Source organism: Pseudophryne corroboree, unplaced genomic scaffold (assembly GCF_028390025.1).
Source record: "Pseudophryne corroboree isolate aPseCor3 unplaced genomic scaffold, aPseCor3.hap2 scaffold_225, whole genome shotgun sequence".
NCBI lineage: Eukaryota > Metazoa > Chordata > Amphibia > Anura > Myobatrachidae > Pseudophryne > Pseudophryne corroboree.
In genome coordinates, this window is record NW_026968900.1 from 226,755 (window position 1) to 242,601 (window position 15,847).

General features: G+C 46.0%; 7 non-coding genes across 7 annotated transcripts; 3 read left to right on the plus strand and 4 right to left on the minus strand.

Moving 5' to 3' along the window:
* Nucleotides 1-2,966: 2,966 nt before the first annotated feature.
* On the plus strand, nucleotides 2,967-3,130 carry LOC135009025 (U1 spliceosomal RNA). The gene has a single exon (XR_010208615.1). It is a non-coding gene; the product is annotated as a U1 spliceosomal RNA (small nuclear RNA).
* Nucleotides 3,131-3,282: 152 nt separating this feature from the next.
* LOC135009163 (U1 spliceosomal RNA) lies at nucleotides 3,283-3,445 on the plus strand. Its single transcript, XR_010208745.1, has one exon. It is a non-coding gene; the product is annotated as a U1 spliceosomal RNA (small nuclear RNA).
* Nucleotides 3,446-4,100: 655 nt separating this feature from the next.
* On the plus strand, nucleotides 4,101-4,263 carry LOC135009055 (U1 spliceosomal RNA). Its single transcript, XR_010208645.1, has one exon. It is a non-coding gene; the product is annotated as a U1 spliceosomal RNA (small nuclear RNA).
* A 9,469-nt stretch (nucleotides 4,264-13,732) lies between these two features.
* Nucleotides 13,733-13,895, minus strand: LOC135009107 (U1 spliceosomal RNA). The gene has a single exon (XR_010208694.1). It is a non-coding gene; the product is annotated as a U1 spliceosomal RNA (small nuclear RNA).
* A 152-nt stretch (nucleotides 13,896-14,047) lies between these two features.
* Nucleotides 14,048-14,211, minus strand: LOC135009302 (U1 spliceosomal RNA). The gene has a single exon (XR_010208860.1). It is a non-coding gene; the product is annotated as a U1 spliceosomal RNA (small nuclear RNA).
* Nucleotides 14,212-14,885: 674 nt separating this feature from the next.
* LOC135009108 (U1 spliceosomal RNA) lies at nucleotides 14,886-15,048 on the minus strand. The gene has a single exon (XR_010208695.1). It is a non-coding gene; the product is annotated as a U1 spliceosomal RNA (small nuclear RNA).
* Nucleotides 15,049-15,200: 152 nt separating this feature from the next.
* Nucleotides 15,201-15,364, minus strand: LOC135009043 (U1 spliceosomal RNA). Its single transcript, XR_010208633.1, has one exon. It is a non-coding gene; the product is annotated as a U1 spliceosomal RNA (small nuclear RNA).
* Nucleotides 15,365-15,847: the final 483 nt, after the last annotated feature.

The following is a 15,847-nucleotide window of genomic DNA, read 5'->3' on the forward strand; positions in this document are numbered from 1 at the left end:
GGTGGCGCAATCAGTTAGTGTGTAAGGCTATTAACCAAAAGGTTGGTGGTTCAATCCCACCCAGGGACTTAATTGACCTTGTTATCAGATTTTGGTGATCTTTAAGTAGACAAGTCAAAATTTCGAAAACCCCTGTTATGGTGTAGGGTACCTGGCCTTCTCTGATGTAATCAGAGTTAGATTTGATTCAGTGATTTTATAAAAACAGCTAGGAAGCACAATTTAGCAGTGGGTTGCAGAGAAAAAGAAATATGCTGGCAAAAAAATCCAATTGACTGATTAAACAGCTCTTCATTTTCTGGCTTTATTTTTATGCTAACAAATTTGTTCTCTGAAAAGTGTCCACAAAGCCAAGTATCTGATTAACATCTTTGTAGGGATGGTTTTTCACCTATTACTAAATTAAACTTGCTTCATTGGAAAGGCAGCAAGATGCATCCTCATTTCAATATCTACTGAAATAATACAGGTTGACACCAGGAAACATTAACGCCACTGCATCCTTGCTGCTTTCTCATGTGGAAGTCTGTTTAATGTGAAAACAAGGTGATATCTAATTAGCACACAGGTAAGGAATTAAGAAAATCTTTATTTAAGGGTGAAGATGTTTCTCACAAAATCGTTGCCCCAATGCATCATTGAAATTCAAGCTGGAAAGATGATTTTAATATATCACTTGTACATTTTGTATTGCTCTTCTGGTGACAATGTAGTTTGCTTTTGTCAATTACCATTTTAATAATCGGGTAAAGAAAATTAATTGGATTTTTGAAAGAAAACAATACTGTCAATATACTATTAAAACAAATTAAAATGGTAAAAGTTATTGTACTTTAAGTAAAAATAAAAGAGCAAAAATATCAATCCCAGTTTTGGATTACTTTAATTAACAAAAAAAAATGCATATAGCAGAGGATAGTTTCAATCTGCCTACCTCTGGGTTATGGACCCAGCATGCTTCCATTACAGTACTCTGCTGCACATGTAAGTGCAAGAGATCCTGAAGCACTCACTCATCATGGGAAAGTACCAATGTGTTTCTTCATTGGTTGATGGAAGAAACATCATACAAAAACTCTCGACATTATTGACTTTTTAAAATGTTTCTAGGAATCGTTCTAGATGAATGCTTATTAGCCTTTGTCAGTATGTACTTTTGCAAAGTGTCGCGGTGGCGCAATCAGTTAGTGTGTAAGGCTATTAACCAAAAGGTTGGTGGTTCAATCCCACCCAGGGACTTAATTGACCTTGTTATCAGATTTTGGTGATCTTTAAGTAGACAAGTCAAAATTTCAAACCCCCTGTTATGGTGTAGGGTACCTGGCCTTCTCTGATGTAATCAGAGTTAGATTTGATTCAGTGATTTTATAAAAACAGCTAGGAAGCACAATTTAGCAGTGGGTTGCAGAGAAAAAGAAAAATGCTGGCAGAAAAATCCAATTGAGTGATTAAACAGCTCTTCATTTTCTGGCTTTATTTTTATGCTAACTAATTTGTTCTCTGAAAAGTGTCCACAAAGCCAAGTATCTGATTAACATATTTGTAGGGATGGTTTTTCACCTATTACTAAATTAAACTTGCTTCATTGGAAAGGCAGCAAGATGCATCCTCATTTCAATATCTACTGAAATAATACAGGTTGACACCAGGAAACATTAACGCCACTGCATCCTTGCTGCTTTCTCATGTGGAAGTCTGTTTAATGTGAAAACAAGGTGATATCTAATTAGCACACAGGTAAGGAATTAAGAAAATCTTTATTTAAGGGTGAAGATGTTTCTCACAAAATCGTTGCCCCAATGCATCATTGAAATTCAAGCTGGAAAGATGATTTTAATATATCACTTGTACATTTTGTATTGCCCTTCTGGTGACAATGTAGTTTGTTTTTGTCAATTACCATTTTAATAATAGGGTAAAGAAAATTAAGTGGATTTTTGAAAGAAAACAATACTGTCAATATACTATTAAAACAAATTAAAATGGTAAAAGTTATTGTACTTTAAGTAAAAATAAAAGCTAAAATATCAATCCCAGTTTTGGATTACTTTAATGAACAACAAAAAAATGCATATAGCAAAGGATAGTTTCAATCTGCCTACCTCTGGGTTATGGACCCAGCATGCTTCCATTGCAGTACTCTGCTGCACATGTAAGTGCAAGAGATCCTGAAGCACTCACTCATCATGCGAAAGTACCAATGTGTTTCTTCATTGGTTGCTGGAAGAAACATCTTACAAACACTCTCCAGATTATTGACTTTTTAAAGTTTTTCTAGGAAACGTTCTAGATGAATGCTTATTAGTCTTTGTCAGTATATACTTTTTGCAAAGTGTCTCTGTGGCGCAATCGGTTAGTGTGTTCAGCTAACCCTTGTGCACTATCCTGACTTCTCCTCCTGTCTGCTTACTTTGTGCCTTCCAATGCACAATGCAAACTACAGGTAGTGCTGCAGGGCCCACACCCTTTTACTTGCCTTACGGAGCAGCTCTGGAGCTGTTTCAGTGCCAAGCTGCTGTAAGAAATAAGCTTGAATGCTTCAGAGGCTGGGGCATTGTCAACATGAGCCCCACACCAAAGGAGGGTGGAGGTGTTTAATGCGAACTAGGGGTCATCCAAGCGCCGCAAAAGGCCGCCATACCCTGCACGCCCCTTTTCTCTTTTCATATGCAGATGAGGATTGAAGCCAACTTTGACCCACTGCTTGGATGACATCACCATATGCAAATCCATCTGCTGCAGGCCTTCCCCCCGGAATGCTTGCACTAGTTGTTGCATTTGGTTTGTTGTTTGGGGGTGCTTCAGTATTAGGCAGCCTTCTGCCCTCCCATGTTCATCTGAAAATATGTGTTCTCCCTGCAGTTGTTGTCCCCAGATGAGAGTTCCCTTGTGCTGCCTCAGTTGAATCTCCTTTACTTGACAGAGATGTGCCTGAGCAGCGGCCCTCCCCAGCCCTATCCCAAATCATACTTATTTTGCATAGGAGATACCATGGTCATGAAGATTGTTCTCCCAGGGTGAGGTTCATTCATTGCATTTTGGGTATGCTGACCCCTGTGATTTCCCCAAATGTGGGTAACTCGACTGCATTATTTGTGGTAGTGGGGGACTGTGTTTGTGTTTTCCTCTGGTCAGCTCTGGTAAAAGTCAGATTTCTTTGTTTCAGATCTTCCTCTAGCCTTGTTCTTCTTTCGAGAGTTCCCTTGTGCTTCCTCAGTTGGATCTCCTTCAGTTGACAGGGCGGTGCCCGAGCAGCGACCCTCCCCAGCTCAAGCCCAACTCCTACTTACCTGCCAGGTGAGATACTATGATCATGAAGGTGCTTCTTCCAGGGCAAGGCTTACCCATTGCACTCTGGGTGTGCTGCCCCTGCGATTTCCCCAAATGTGGGAAACTTGACTGCATAATTTGTGTTTCCCCTGGTCGGCTCTCGTATAATTCAGATCTCTTTGTCTCAGGTCTCTCTCCAGCCTAGTTTGCTGTCTGTTTCCACTTCTTTTTTCTTGAGCCCCTCCCTTTTATACCCTTGTGCACTATCCTGACTTCTCCTCCTGTCTGCTTACTTTGTGCCTTCCAATGCACAATGCAAACTACACACCCTTTTACTTGCCTTACAGAGCAGCTCTGGAGCTGTTACAGTGCCAAGCTGCTGTAAGAAATCAGCTTGAATGCTTCAGGGGCTGGGGCATTGTCAACATGAGCCCCACACCGAAGGAGGGTGGGGGTGTTTAATGCGAACTAAGGGTCATCCAAGCGCCGCAAAAGGCCGCCATGCCCTGCATGCCCCTTTTCTCTTTTCATATGCAGATGAGGGTTCCAGCCAACTTTGGCCCACTGCTTGGATGACATCACCGTATGCAAATCCGTCTTCTGCAGAACTTCCCCCAGGAATGCTTGTACTAGTTGTTGCATTTGGTTTGTTGTTTGGGGGTGCTTCAGTATTAGGCAGCCTTCTGCCCTCCCATGTTCATCTGAAAATATGTGTTCTCCCTGCAGTTGTTGTCCCCAGATGAGAGTTCCCTTGTGCTGCCTCAGTTGAATCTCCTATACTTGACAGAGATGTGCCTGAGCAGCGGCCCTCCCCAGCCCTATCCCAAATCATACTTATTTTGCATAGGCGATACCATGGTCATGAAGATTGTTCTCCCAGGGTGAGGTTCATTCATTGCATTCTGGGTATGCTGACCCCTGTGATTTCCAAAATGTGGGAAACTCGACTGCATTATTTGTGGTAGTGGGGGACTGTGTTTGTGCTTTCCTCTAGTCAGCTCTGGTAAAAGTCAGATTTCTTTGTCTCAGATCTTCCTCTAGCCTTGTTCTTCTTTCGAGAGTTCCCTTGTGCTGCCTCAGTTGGATCTCCTTCACTTCACAGGGGGTGCCCGAGCAGCAATCCTCCACAGCTCTGGCCCAACTCCTACTTACCTGCCAGGTGAGATACTATGATCTTCACTGTTAGGGCAATCAGGATGTGGAATTCCCTGCCAGGGAAGGTGGTAATGGCGGACTCTGTAATTGGATTTAAAAAAGGAATGGATACATTTCTGAATGAAAAAGCTATCCAAGTTTATAATACTTAAAATATCAACATGGTTAATCCGGGGGTAACATGAGTTGTAGTAGCTAACTAGTCATAATACATTATTAAGCAAGTATGTAGAATCATCACAACTTAAAACAGGTTGAACACGATGGGCAATTTGCCTCTATTCAACCTCAAAAACTATGTTACTATATGTTACTATATTACTATGTTACTGTAGTTTACAGAACACCACAATGCAATGAGCAGTGATAGTGAGCACTGATGAGGATACTAGAACTGACACTGAGCAGCAAGATGCAGCACTGGACTATTAGTAATGTACTGTAGTATGCTGAGCACAACAATGCAGCACAAGACAATGAGCAGTGATACTGAGCACTGATGAGGATACTACTGAGAACTGACACTGAGCAGGAGAGACACACTACTAGTATTACTGAGCAGCAATAAGTATCCACTGATACTGAGCACTGATATTGAGATTTCCACTGAGAGAACATAGCCACGTCCTCTCCGCTCTCTCTTCAATGCACGAGTAAAAATGGCGGCAACGCGCAGCTCTTTATATGGAATCCGAATCTCGCGAGAATCCGACAGCGGGATGATGACATTTTCCCTTGTTCATAGAATTTGGGAGTCATTTTGATCCCAAAGTATTATTAACCTCAATAACCATAATTTCCACTCATTTTCAGTCTATTCTTAACACCTTACACCTCACAATATTATTTTTAGTCCTAAAATTTGCACCGAGGTCGCTGGATGACTAAGCTCAGCGACCCAAGTGGCCGACACAAACACCTGGCCCATCTAGGAGTGGCACTGCAGTGTCACGCAGGATAGCCCTTCCAAAAAACACTCCCCAAACAGCACATGACGCAAAGAAAAAAAGAGGCGCAATGAGGTAGCTGTGTGACTAAGCTCAGCGACCCAAGTGGCCAACACAAACACCTGGCCCATCTAGGAGTGGCACTGCAGTGTCACGCAGGATGGCCCTTCCAAAAAACACTCCCCAAACAGCACATGACGCAAAGAAAAAAAGAGGCGCAATGAGGTAGCTGTGTGACTAAGCTCAGCGACCCAAGTGGCCGACACAAACACCTGGCCCATCTAGGAGTGGCACTGCAGTGTCACGCAGGATGGCCCTTCCAAAAACACTCCCCAAACAGCACATGACGCAAAGAAAAAAAGAGGCGCAATGAGGTAGCTGTGTGACTAAGCTCAGCGACCCAAGTGGCCGACACAAACACCTGGCCCATCTAGGAGTGGCACTGCAGTGTCACGCAGGATGGCCCTTCCAAAAAACACTCCCCAAACAGCACATGACGCAAAGAAAAAAAGAGGCGCAATGAGGTAGCTGTGTGACTAAGCTCAGCGACCCAAGTGGCCGACACAAACACCTGGCCCATCTAGGAGTGTCACTGCAGTGTCACGCAGGATGGCCCTTCCAAAAAACACTCCCCAAACAGCACATGACGCAAAGAAAAAAAGAGGCGCAATGAGGTAGCTGTGTGACTAAGCTCAGCGACCCAAGTGGCCGACACAAACACCTGGCCCATCTAGGAGTGGCACTGCAGTGTCACGCAGGATGGCCCTTCCAAAAAACACTCCCCAAACAGCACATGACGCAAAGAAAAATGAAAGAAAAAAGAGGTGCAAGATGGAATTGTCCTTGGGCACTCCCACCCACCCTTATGTTGTATAAACAGGACATGCACACTTTAACCAACCCATCATTTCAGTGACAGGGTCTGCCACACGACTGTGACTGAAATGACGGGTTGGTTTGGACCCCCACCAAAAAAGAAGCAATTAATCTCTCCTTGCACAAACTGGCTCTACAGAGGCAAGATGTCCACCTCATCATCATCCTCCGATTCATCACCGTGTACATCCCCCTCCTCACAGATTATCAATTCGTCCCCACTGGAATCTACCATCTCAGCTCCCTGTGTACTTTGTGGAGGCAATTGCTGCTGGTCAATGTCTCCACGGAGCAATTGATTATAATTCATTTTAATGAACATCATCTTCTCCACATTTTCTGGAAGTAACCTCGTACGCCGATTGCTGACAAGGTGAGCGGCGGCACTAAACACTCTTTCGGAGTACTACTTGTGGGAGGGCAACTTAGGTAGAATAAAGCCAGTTTGTGCAAGGGCCTCCAAATTGCCTCTTTTTCCTGCCAGTATACGTACGGACTGTCTGACGTGCCTACTTGGATGCGGTCACTCATATAATCCTCCACCATTCTTTCAATGGTGAGAGAATCATATGCAGTGACAGTAGACGTCATGTCCGTAATCGTTGGCAGGTCCTTCAGTCCGGACCAGATGTCAGCATCAGCAGTCGCTCCAGACTGCCCTGCATCACCGCCAGCGGGTGGGCTCGGAATTCTGAGCCTTTTCCTCGCACCCCCAATTGCGGGAGAATGTGAAGGAGGAGCTGTTGACCGATCAAGTTCCACTTGACTTGATAATTTTCTCACCAGCAGGTCTTTGAACCCCTGCAGACTTGTGTCTGCCGGAAAGAGAGATACAACGTAGGTTTTAAATCTAGGATCGAGCACGGTGGCCAAAATGTAGTGCTCTGATTTCAACAGATTGACCACCCGTGAATCCTGGTTAAGCGAATGAAGGGCTCCATCCACAAGTCCCACATGCCTAGCGGAATCGCTCTGTCTTAGCTCCTCCTTCAATGTCTCCAGCTTCTTCTGCAAAAGCCTGATGACGGGAATGACCTGACTCAGGCTGGCAGTGTCTGAACTGACTTCACGTGTGGCAAGTTCAAAAGGTTGCAGAACCTTGCACAACGTTGAAATCATTCTCCACTGCGCTTGAGACAGGTGCATTCCACCTCCTATATCGTGGTCAGATGTATAGGCTTGAATGGCCTTTTGCTGCTCCTCCATCCTCTGAAGCATATAGAGGGTTGAATTCCACCTCGTTACCACTTCTTGCTTCAGATGATGGCAGGGCAGGTTCAGGCGTTTTTGGTGTTGCTCCAGTCTTCTGTACGTGGTGCCTGTACGCCGAAAGTGTCCCGCAATTCTTCTGGCCACCGACAGCATCTCTTGCACACCCCTGTCGTTTTTTAAATAATTCTGCACCACCAAATTCAAGGTATGTGCAAAACATGGGACGTGCTGGAATTTGCCCAGATATAATGCACGCACAATATTGCTGGCGTTGTCCGATGCCACAAATCCACAGGAGAGTCCAATTGGGGTAAGCCATTCTGCGATGATCTTCCTCAGTTGCCGTAAGAGGTTTTCAGCTGTGTGCGTATTCTGGAAAGCGGTGATACAAAGCGTAGCCTGCCTAGGAAAGAGTTGGCGTTTGCGAGATGCTGCTACTGGTGCCGCCGCTGCTGTTCTTGCGGCGGGAGTCAATACATCTACCCAGTGGGCTGTCACAGTCATATAGTCCTGAGTCTGCCCTGCCCCATTTGTCCACATGTCCGTGGTTAAGTGGACATTGGGTACAACTGCATTTTTTAGGACACTGGTGAGTCTTTTTCTGAGGTCTGTGTACATTTTCGGTATCGCCTGCCTAGAGAAATGGAACCTAGATGGTATTTGGTACCGGGGACACAGTACCTCAATCAAGTCTATAGTTGGCTCTGAAGTAATGATGGATACCGGAACCACGTTTCTCACCGCCCAGGATGCCAAGGCCTCAGTTATCCGCTTTGCAGCAGGATGACTGCTGTGATATTTCATCTTCCTTGCAAAGGACTGTTGGACAGTCAATTGCTTGGTGGAAGTAGTAAAAGTGGTCTTACGACTTCCCCTCTGGGATGACCATCGACTCCCAGCAGCAACAACAGCAGCGCCAGCAGCAGTAGGCGTTACACTCAAGGATGCATCGGAGGAATCCCAGGCAGGAGAGAACTCGTCAGAATTGCCAGTGACATGGCCTGCAGGACTATTGGCATTCCTGGGGAAGGAGGAAATTGACACTGAGGGAGTTGGTGGGGTGGTTTGCGTGAGCTTGGTTACAAGAGGAAGGGATTTACTGGTCAGTGGACTGCTTCCGCTGTCGCCCAAAGTTTTTGAACTTGTCACTGACTTATTATGAATGCGCTGCAGGTGACGTATAAGGGAGGATGTTCCGAGGTGGTTAACGTCCTTACCCCTACTTATTACAGCTTGACAAAGGCAACACACGGCTTGACACCTGTTGTTCGCATTTCTGTTGAAATACTTCCACACCGAAGAGCAGTTTTTTTTTGTATTTTCACCAGGCATGTCAATGGCCATATTCCTCCCATGGACAACAGGTGTCTCCCCGGGTGCCTGACTTAAACAAACCACCTCACCTCCCCAGCGCCAGCAACACCCATATCCTCCTCATCCTGGTGTACTTCAACACTGACATCTTCAATCTGACTATCAGGAACTGGACTGCGGGTGCTCCTTCCAGCACTTGCAGGGGGTGTGCAAATGGTGGAAGGTGCATGCTCTTCACGTCCAGTGTTGGGAAGGTCAGGCATCGCAACCGACACAATTGGACTCTCCTTGTGGATTTGTGATTTTGAAGAACGCACAGTTCTTTGCTGTGCTTTTGCCAGCTTAAGTCTTTTCATTTTTCTAGCGAGAGGCTGAGTGCTTCCATCCTCATGTGAAGCTGAACCACTAGCCATGAACATAGGCCAGGGCCTCAGCCGTTCCTTGCCACTCCGTGTGGTAAATGGCATATTGGCAAGTTTACGCTTCTCCTCCGACGATTTTTATTTAGATTTTTGAGTCCTTTTTTTTACTGATCTTTTGTGTTTTGAATTTTACATGCTCTGTACTATGACATTGGGCATCGGCCTCGGCAGACGACGTTGATGGAATTTCATCGTCTCGGCCATGACTAGTGGCAGCAGCTTCAGCACGAGGTGGAAGTGGATCTTGATCTTTCCCTATTTTTGGAACCTCAACATTTTTGTTCTCCATATTTTAATAGGCACAACTAAAAGGCACCTCAGGTAAACAATGGAGATGGATGGATACTAGTATACTTATGGATGACGAGTGACTGACGACACAGAGGTAGCTACAGCCGTGGACTACCGTACTGCGTCTGCTAGTATAGAGATGATAATTAATGATATAAAAAAAATATATATATAACTACTGTAGGTATATATTCTATAATGACGGACCTGGTGGACACTGTCAGCAGACTGCTAAACTACTAGTATGATGAAGATAGAAAAAAAAACCCCACCACAGGTAGGTAGGTATACAATTATGGACGAGCACTGACGACACAGAGATAGCCACAGCCGTGGCCTACCGTACTGCGTCTGCTAGTATAGAGATGATAATTAATGATATAAAAAAAAAAATATATAACTACTGTAGGTATATATAATGTAATGACGGACCTGGTGGACACTGTCAGCAGACTGCTAAACTACTAGTATGAAGAAGATAGAAAAAAAACTTCACCACAGGTAGGTATACAATTATGGACGAGTGACGACACAGAGGTAGGTACAGCCGTGGACTACCGTACTGCGTCTGCTAGTATAGATAATATACTAAATATATTACTACTGTAGGTATATAATATAATGACGGACCTGGTGGACACTGTCAGCAGACTCCTAAACTACTAGTATGAAGAAGATAGAAAAAAAAACCCACCACAGGTAGGTAGGTATACAATTATGGATGAGCACTGACGACACAGAGATAGCCACAGCCGTGGCCTACCGTACTGCGTCTGCTAGCATAGATAATATACTAAATATATTACTACTGTAGGTATATAATATAATGACGGACCTGGTGGACACTGTCAGCAGACTGCTAAACTACTAGTATGAAGAAGATAGAAAAAAAAACCCCACCACAGGTAGGTATACAATTATGGACGAGTGACGACACAGAGGTAGGTACAGCCGTGGACTACAGTACTGCGTCTGCTAGTATAGATAATATACTAAATATATTACTACTGTAGGTATATAATATAATGACGGACCTGGTGGACACTGTCAGCAGACTCCTAAACTACTAGTATGAAGAAGATAGAAAAAAAAACCCCACCACAGTTAGGTATACAATTATGGACGAGTGACGACACAGAGGTAGGTACAGCCGTGGACTACCGTACTGCGTCTGCTAGTATAGATAATATACTAAATATATTACTACTGTAGGTATATAATATAATGACGGACCTGGTGGACACTGTCAGCAGACTCCTAAACTACTAGTATGAAGAAGATAGAAAAAAAACACCCCACCACAGGTAGGTATACAATTATGGACGAGCACTGACGACACAGAGATAGCCACAGCCGTGGACTACCGTACTGCGTCTGCTAGTATAGATAATATAATAAATATATTACTACTGTAGGTATATAATATAATGATGGACCTGGTGGACACTGTCAGCAGACTCCTAAACTACTAGTATGAAGAAGATAGAAAAAAAAAACCCACCACAGGTAGGTAGGTATACAATTATGGACGAGCACTGACGACACAGAGATAGCCACAGCCGTGGACTACCGTACTGCGTCTGCTAATATAGAGATGATAAAGATGATAGAGATGAAAAAAAAATATAACACTACTGCAGGTAAATATTTATATAATATAATGTATGACCGACCTGCTGGACACTGTCAGCAGAATGCGTTTATAGAATAAAAAAAAAAACACCACAGGAGTGTTTAACTTTTTCAGGCAGACAATATACTGGTGGTCACACTGGCAGCAAAAGTGTGCACTGTACTCCTGCTATAACTGCTCCCCAGTCTCCCCCACAATTAAGCTGTGTGAGCAGTGAGCACTCAGCACAGTCAGATATACATAGATGATATATCATGCAGCACACTGAGGCTGAGCACATATATGGTATGTGTATCGTTTTTTTTCAGGCAGAGAACGGATTATAAATAATAAAACTGGTGGTCACTATCAGCAAAACTCTGCACTACTGAGTACTCCTGACAAGTTCAACTGCTCCCCAAATTAGTAGTAAATCAAATGTCACTCGTCTCTATCTTCTAATCTAAACGGAGAGGACGCCAGCCACGTCCTCTCCCTATCAATCTCAATGCACGTGTGAAAATGGCGGCGACGCGCGGCTCCTTATATAGAATCCGAGTCTTGTGAGAATCCGACAGCGGGATGATGACGTTCGGGCGCGCTCGGGATAACCGAGCAAGGCGGGAGGATCCGAGTCTGCTCGGACCCGTGCAAAAAAGGGTGAAGTTCGGGCGGGTTCGGATTCCGAGGAACCGAACCCGCTCATCTCTAATGGCCACCCAGCATGACGCCTCCCTTCTTGACCATGCTGTAATTGCAGTCGCACTGCAGTTCAGCGTGATCATAAAAAATGGTGTAGCCTCCTGCTGGTGCAGACTGTATGTGCGCGCAGGAAGCCGCCACCATTTTTGTGATCACAGCGGCTGAATGTGATGTCATACAGCCGCTGTGACCACGCCCCCTGTGTCTCCTCCATTGCAGACCCCATTTTGAAGCCTTGCCCCCGCACCGCTCCATCCCTGACTTGGAAATGGAGTGTTGCTGACCCCCCTCTCCCCCCCTGCCCCGATTGACAGGCAGAGGCGATCGCATTCTCTGCGGGGTGCCGCAGAAAATGCAGGCACATGCGTATGCTCTTAGCAATTTTTGCAGTTGGATCGCTTATTGTGATTGCAATCCAACCTGAATCAGGCCCTATTACCTATCACAATGCGCTGCGGGCAGTACAAAATTGGTTTAATATAGGAGAAAAACCCCCAGACCTGTGCTCCTTAACTGTACCTGGTGGCTAGTGGAGCGGCTGCCCAGTAATCAGTGTCCACGCCAGTGCGCACACGGTCCACCCCCTACGGCCACGCTCCCCTTCATCAGCGGCCTCGTGATCCGGAAGGGCGGTGTGTGTGTGACTGACCTTAGGAAGAAACCGGAGCCTCCGCTGCAGTGACCCAGCAACCAGGGCACGGGAGTATACAGCGCCGCTGGGAGTGATGAAGCTGCAGTAAAGATGTCTATTAGACCTAGCCTGCTGCAGCCCTTGTAGATTCTCATAAAACAAGTTCTTCTTTTCTTGTCAAAATTAATAGCTAAGAATAGGCTGCCTGAGGCAGGCCCCTGTTAAGTGGCCTGCTACTGAAGGCACCAACTACAAACTGAGCTCCCTGTTCATGGAAGCGGGGTTATAGAGGAGAATGCACTGAGCTTCTTGGGAACAGTCAAAAGCTTTGAGCCGGTTGGTGCCTCAGATCAAGATCCTACTCTACACACCAATGTGAATCCTTGTGGAGTCCAGTGTACCCCACAGAAGAAATTAATGTGTCACACCCATTGGCAGCAACCTTAGAATAGCTGCTGACGGGCACAATTGAGAAAGGAAGGGGGGGGGGACATTTGAATCCAACACATAGATGCAATTCAAATATGTAATTTGTACCTTCCTATTTTAAAATATAATGGATGAACCTCACCCTGTGAGAACAATCTTCATGATCAAGAGATCTCATATGCAAAATAAGTATGAGTTGGGATAGGGCTGGGGAGGGTGGCTGCTCGGGCAGCCCCTCCCCCGTCAAGTTAAGGAGATTCAACTGAGGAAGCACAAGGGAACTTTCGTCTGGGGACAACAACTGCAGGGAGACCACATCTTTTCAGATGAACATGGGAGGGCGGAAGGCTGCCTAATACTGAAGCACCATCAAATATCAAACCATATGCAACAACTAGTACAAGCATTCCTGGGGGAAGGTCTGCAGAAGACGGATTTGCATACGGTGATGTCATCCAAGCAGTGGGCCAAAGTTGGCTGGAACCCTCATCTGCATATGAAAAGAGAAAAGGGGCATGCAGGGCATGGCGGCCTTTTGCGGTGCTTGGATGACCCTTAGTTCGCATTAAACACCCCCACCCTCCTTTTGTGTGGGGCTCATGTTGGCTCTGCCCCAGCCCCTGAAGCATTCAAGCTGATTTCTTGCAGCAGCTGGGCACTGTAACAGCTCCAGAGCTGCTCTGTAAGGCAACTAAAAGGGTGTGGGCCCTGCAGCACTACCTGTAGTTCGCATTGTGCGTTTGAAGGCACAAAGTAAGCAGACAGGAGGATAAGTCAGGATAGTGCGCAAGGGCATAGAAGGGAGCGGCTCAAGAAAAGAGAAGTGGAAACAGACAGCAAACTAGGCTGGAGAGAGACCTGAGACAAAGAGATCTGAATTATACGAGAGCCGACCAGGGGAAACACAAATTATGCAGTCAAGTTTCCCACATTTGGGGAAATCGCAGGGGCAGCACACCCAGAGTGCAATGGGTGAGCCTTGCCCTGGGAGAAGCACCTTCATGATCATAGTATCTCACCTGGCAGGTAAGTAGGAGTTGGGCTAGAGCTGGGGAGGGTCGCTGCTCGGGTACCCCCCCGTAAAGTGAAGGAGATCCAACTGAGGCAGCACAAGGGAACTCTCGAAAGAAGAACAAGGCTAGAGGAAAATCTGAGACAAAGAAATCTGACTTTTACCAGAGCTGACCAGAGGAAAGCACAAACACAGTCCCCCACTACCAAAAATAATGCAGTCAAGTTTCCCACATTTGGGGAAATCACAGGGGTCAGCATACCCAAAATGCAATGAATGAACCTCACCCTGGGAGAACAATCTTCATGACCATGGTATCTCCTATGCAAAATAAGTATGATTTGGAATAGGGCTGGGGAGGGCCGCTGCTCAGGCACATCTCTGTCAAGTAAAGGAGATTCAACTGAGGCAGCACAAGGGAACTCTCATCTGGGGACAACAACTGCAGGGAGAACACATATTTTCAGATGAACATGGGAGGGCAGAAGGCTGCCTAATACTGAAGCACCCCCAAACAACAAACCAAATGCAACAACTAGTGCAAGCATTCCTGGGGGAAGTTCTGCAGAAGACGGATTTGCATACGGTGATGTCATCCAAGCAGTGGGTCAAAGTTGGCTTCAACCCTCATCTGCATATGAAAAGAGAAAAGGGGCGTGCAGGGCTTGGCGGCCTTTTGCGGTGCTTGGATGACCCCTAGTTCGCATTAAACTCCTCCACCCTCCTTTGGTGTGGGGCTCATGTTGGCCATGCCCCATCCCCTGAAGCATTCAAGCTGATTTCTTGCAGCAGCTGGGCACTGTAACAGCTCCAGAGCTGCTCTGTAAGGCAAGTAAAAGGGTGTGGGCCCTGCAGCACTACCTGTAGTTTGCATTGTGCATTGGAAGGCACAAAGTAAGCAGACGGGAGGAGAAGTCAGGATAGTGCACAAGGGTATAGAAGGGAGCGGCTAAAGAAAAGAGAAGTGGAAACAGACAGCAAACTAGGCTGGAGAGAGACCTGAGACAAAGAGATCTGAATTATACGAGAGCCGACCAGGGGAAACACAAATTATGCAGTCAAGTTTCCCACATTTGGGGAAATCGCAGGGGCAGCACACCCAGAGTGCAATGGGTGAGCCTTGCCCTGGGAGAAGCACCTTCATGATCATAGTATCTCACCTGGCAGGTAAGTAGGAGTTGGGCTAGAGCTGGGGAGGGTCGCTGCTCGGGCACCCCCCTGTCAAGTGAAGGAGATCCAACTGAGGCAGCACAAGGGAACTCTCGAAAGAAGAACAAGGCTAGAGGAAGATCTGAAACAAAGAAATCTGACTTTTACCAGAGCTGACCAGAGGAAAACACAAACACAGTCCCCCACTACCACAAATAAAGCAGTCGAGTTTCCCACATTTGGGGAAATCACAGGGGTCAGCATACCCAGAATGCAATGAATGAACCTCACCCTGGGAGAATAATCTTCATGACCATGGTATCTCCTATGCAAAATAAGTATGATTTGGGATAGAGCTGGGGAGGGCCGCTGCTCAGGCACATCTCTGTCAAGTAAAGGAGATTCAACTGAGGCAGCACAAGGGAACTCTCATCTGGGGATAACAACTGCAGGGAGAACACATATTTTCAGATGAACATGGAGGGCAGAAGGCTGCCTAATACTGAAGCACCCCCAAACAACAAACCAAATGCAACAACTAGTGCAAGCATTCCTGGGGGAAGGCCTGCCGCAGATGGATTTGCATATGGTGATGTCATCCAAGCAGTGGGTCAAAGTTGGCTTCAACCCTCGTCTGCATATGAAAAGAGAAAAGGGGCGTGCAGGGCATGGTGGCCTTTTGCGGCGCTTGGCTGACCCCTAGTTTGCATTAAACACCTCCACCCTCCTTCGGTGTGGGGCTCATGTTGGCTATGCCCCAGCCCCTGAAGCATTCAAGCTGATTTCTTGCAGCAGCTGGGCACTGTAACAGCTCCAGAGCTGCTC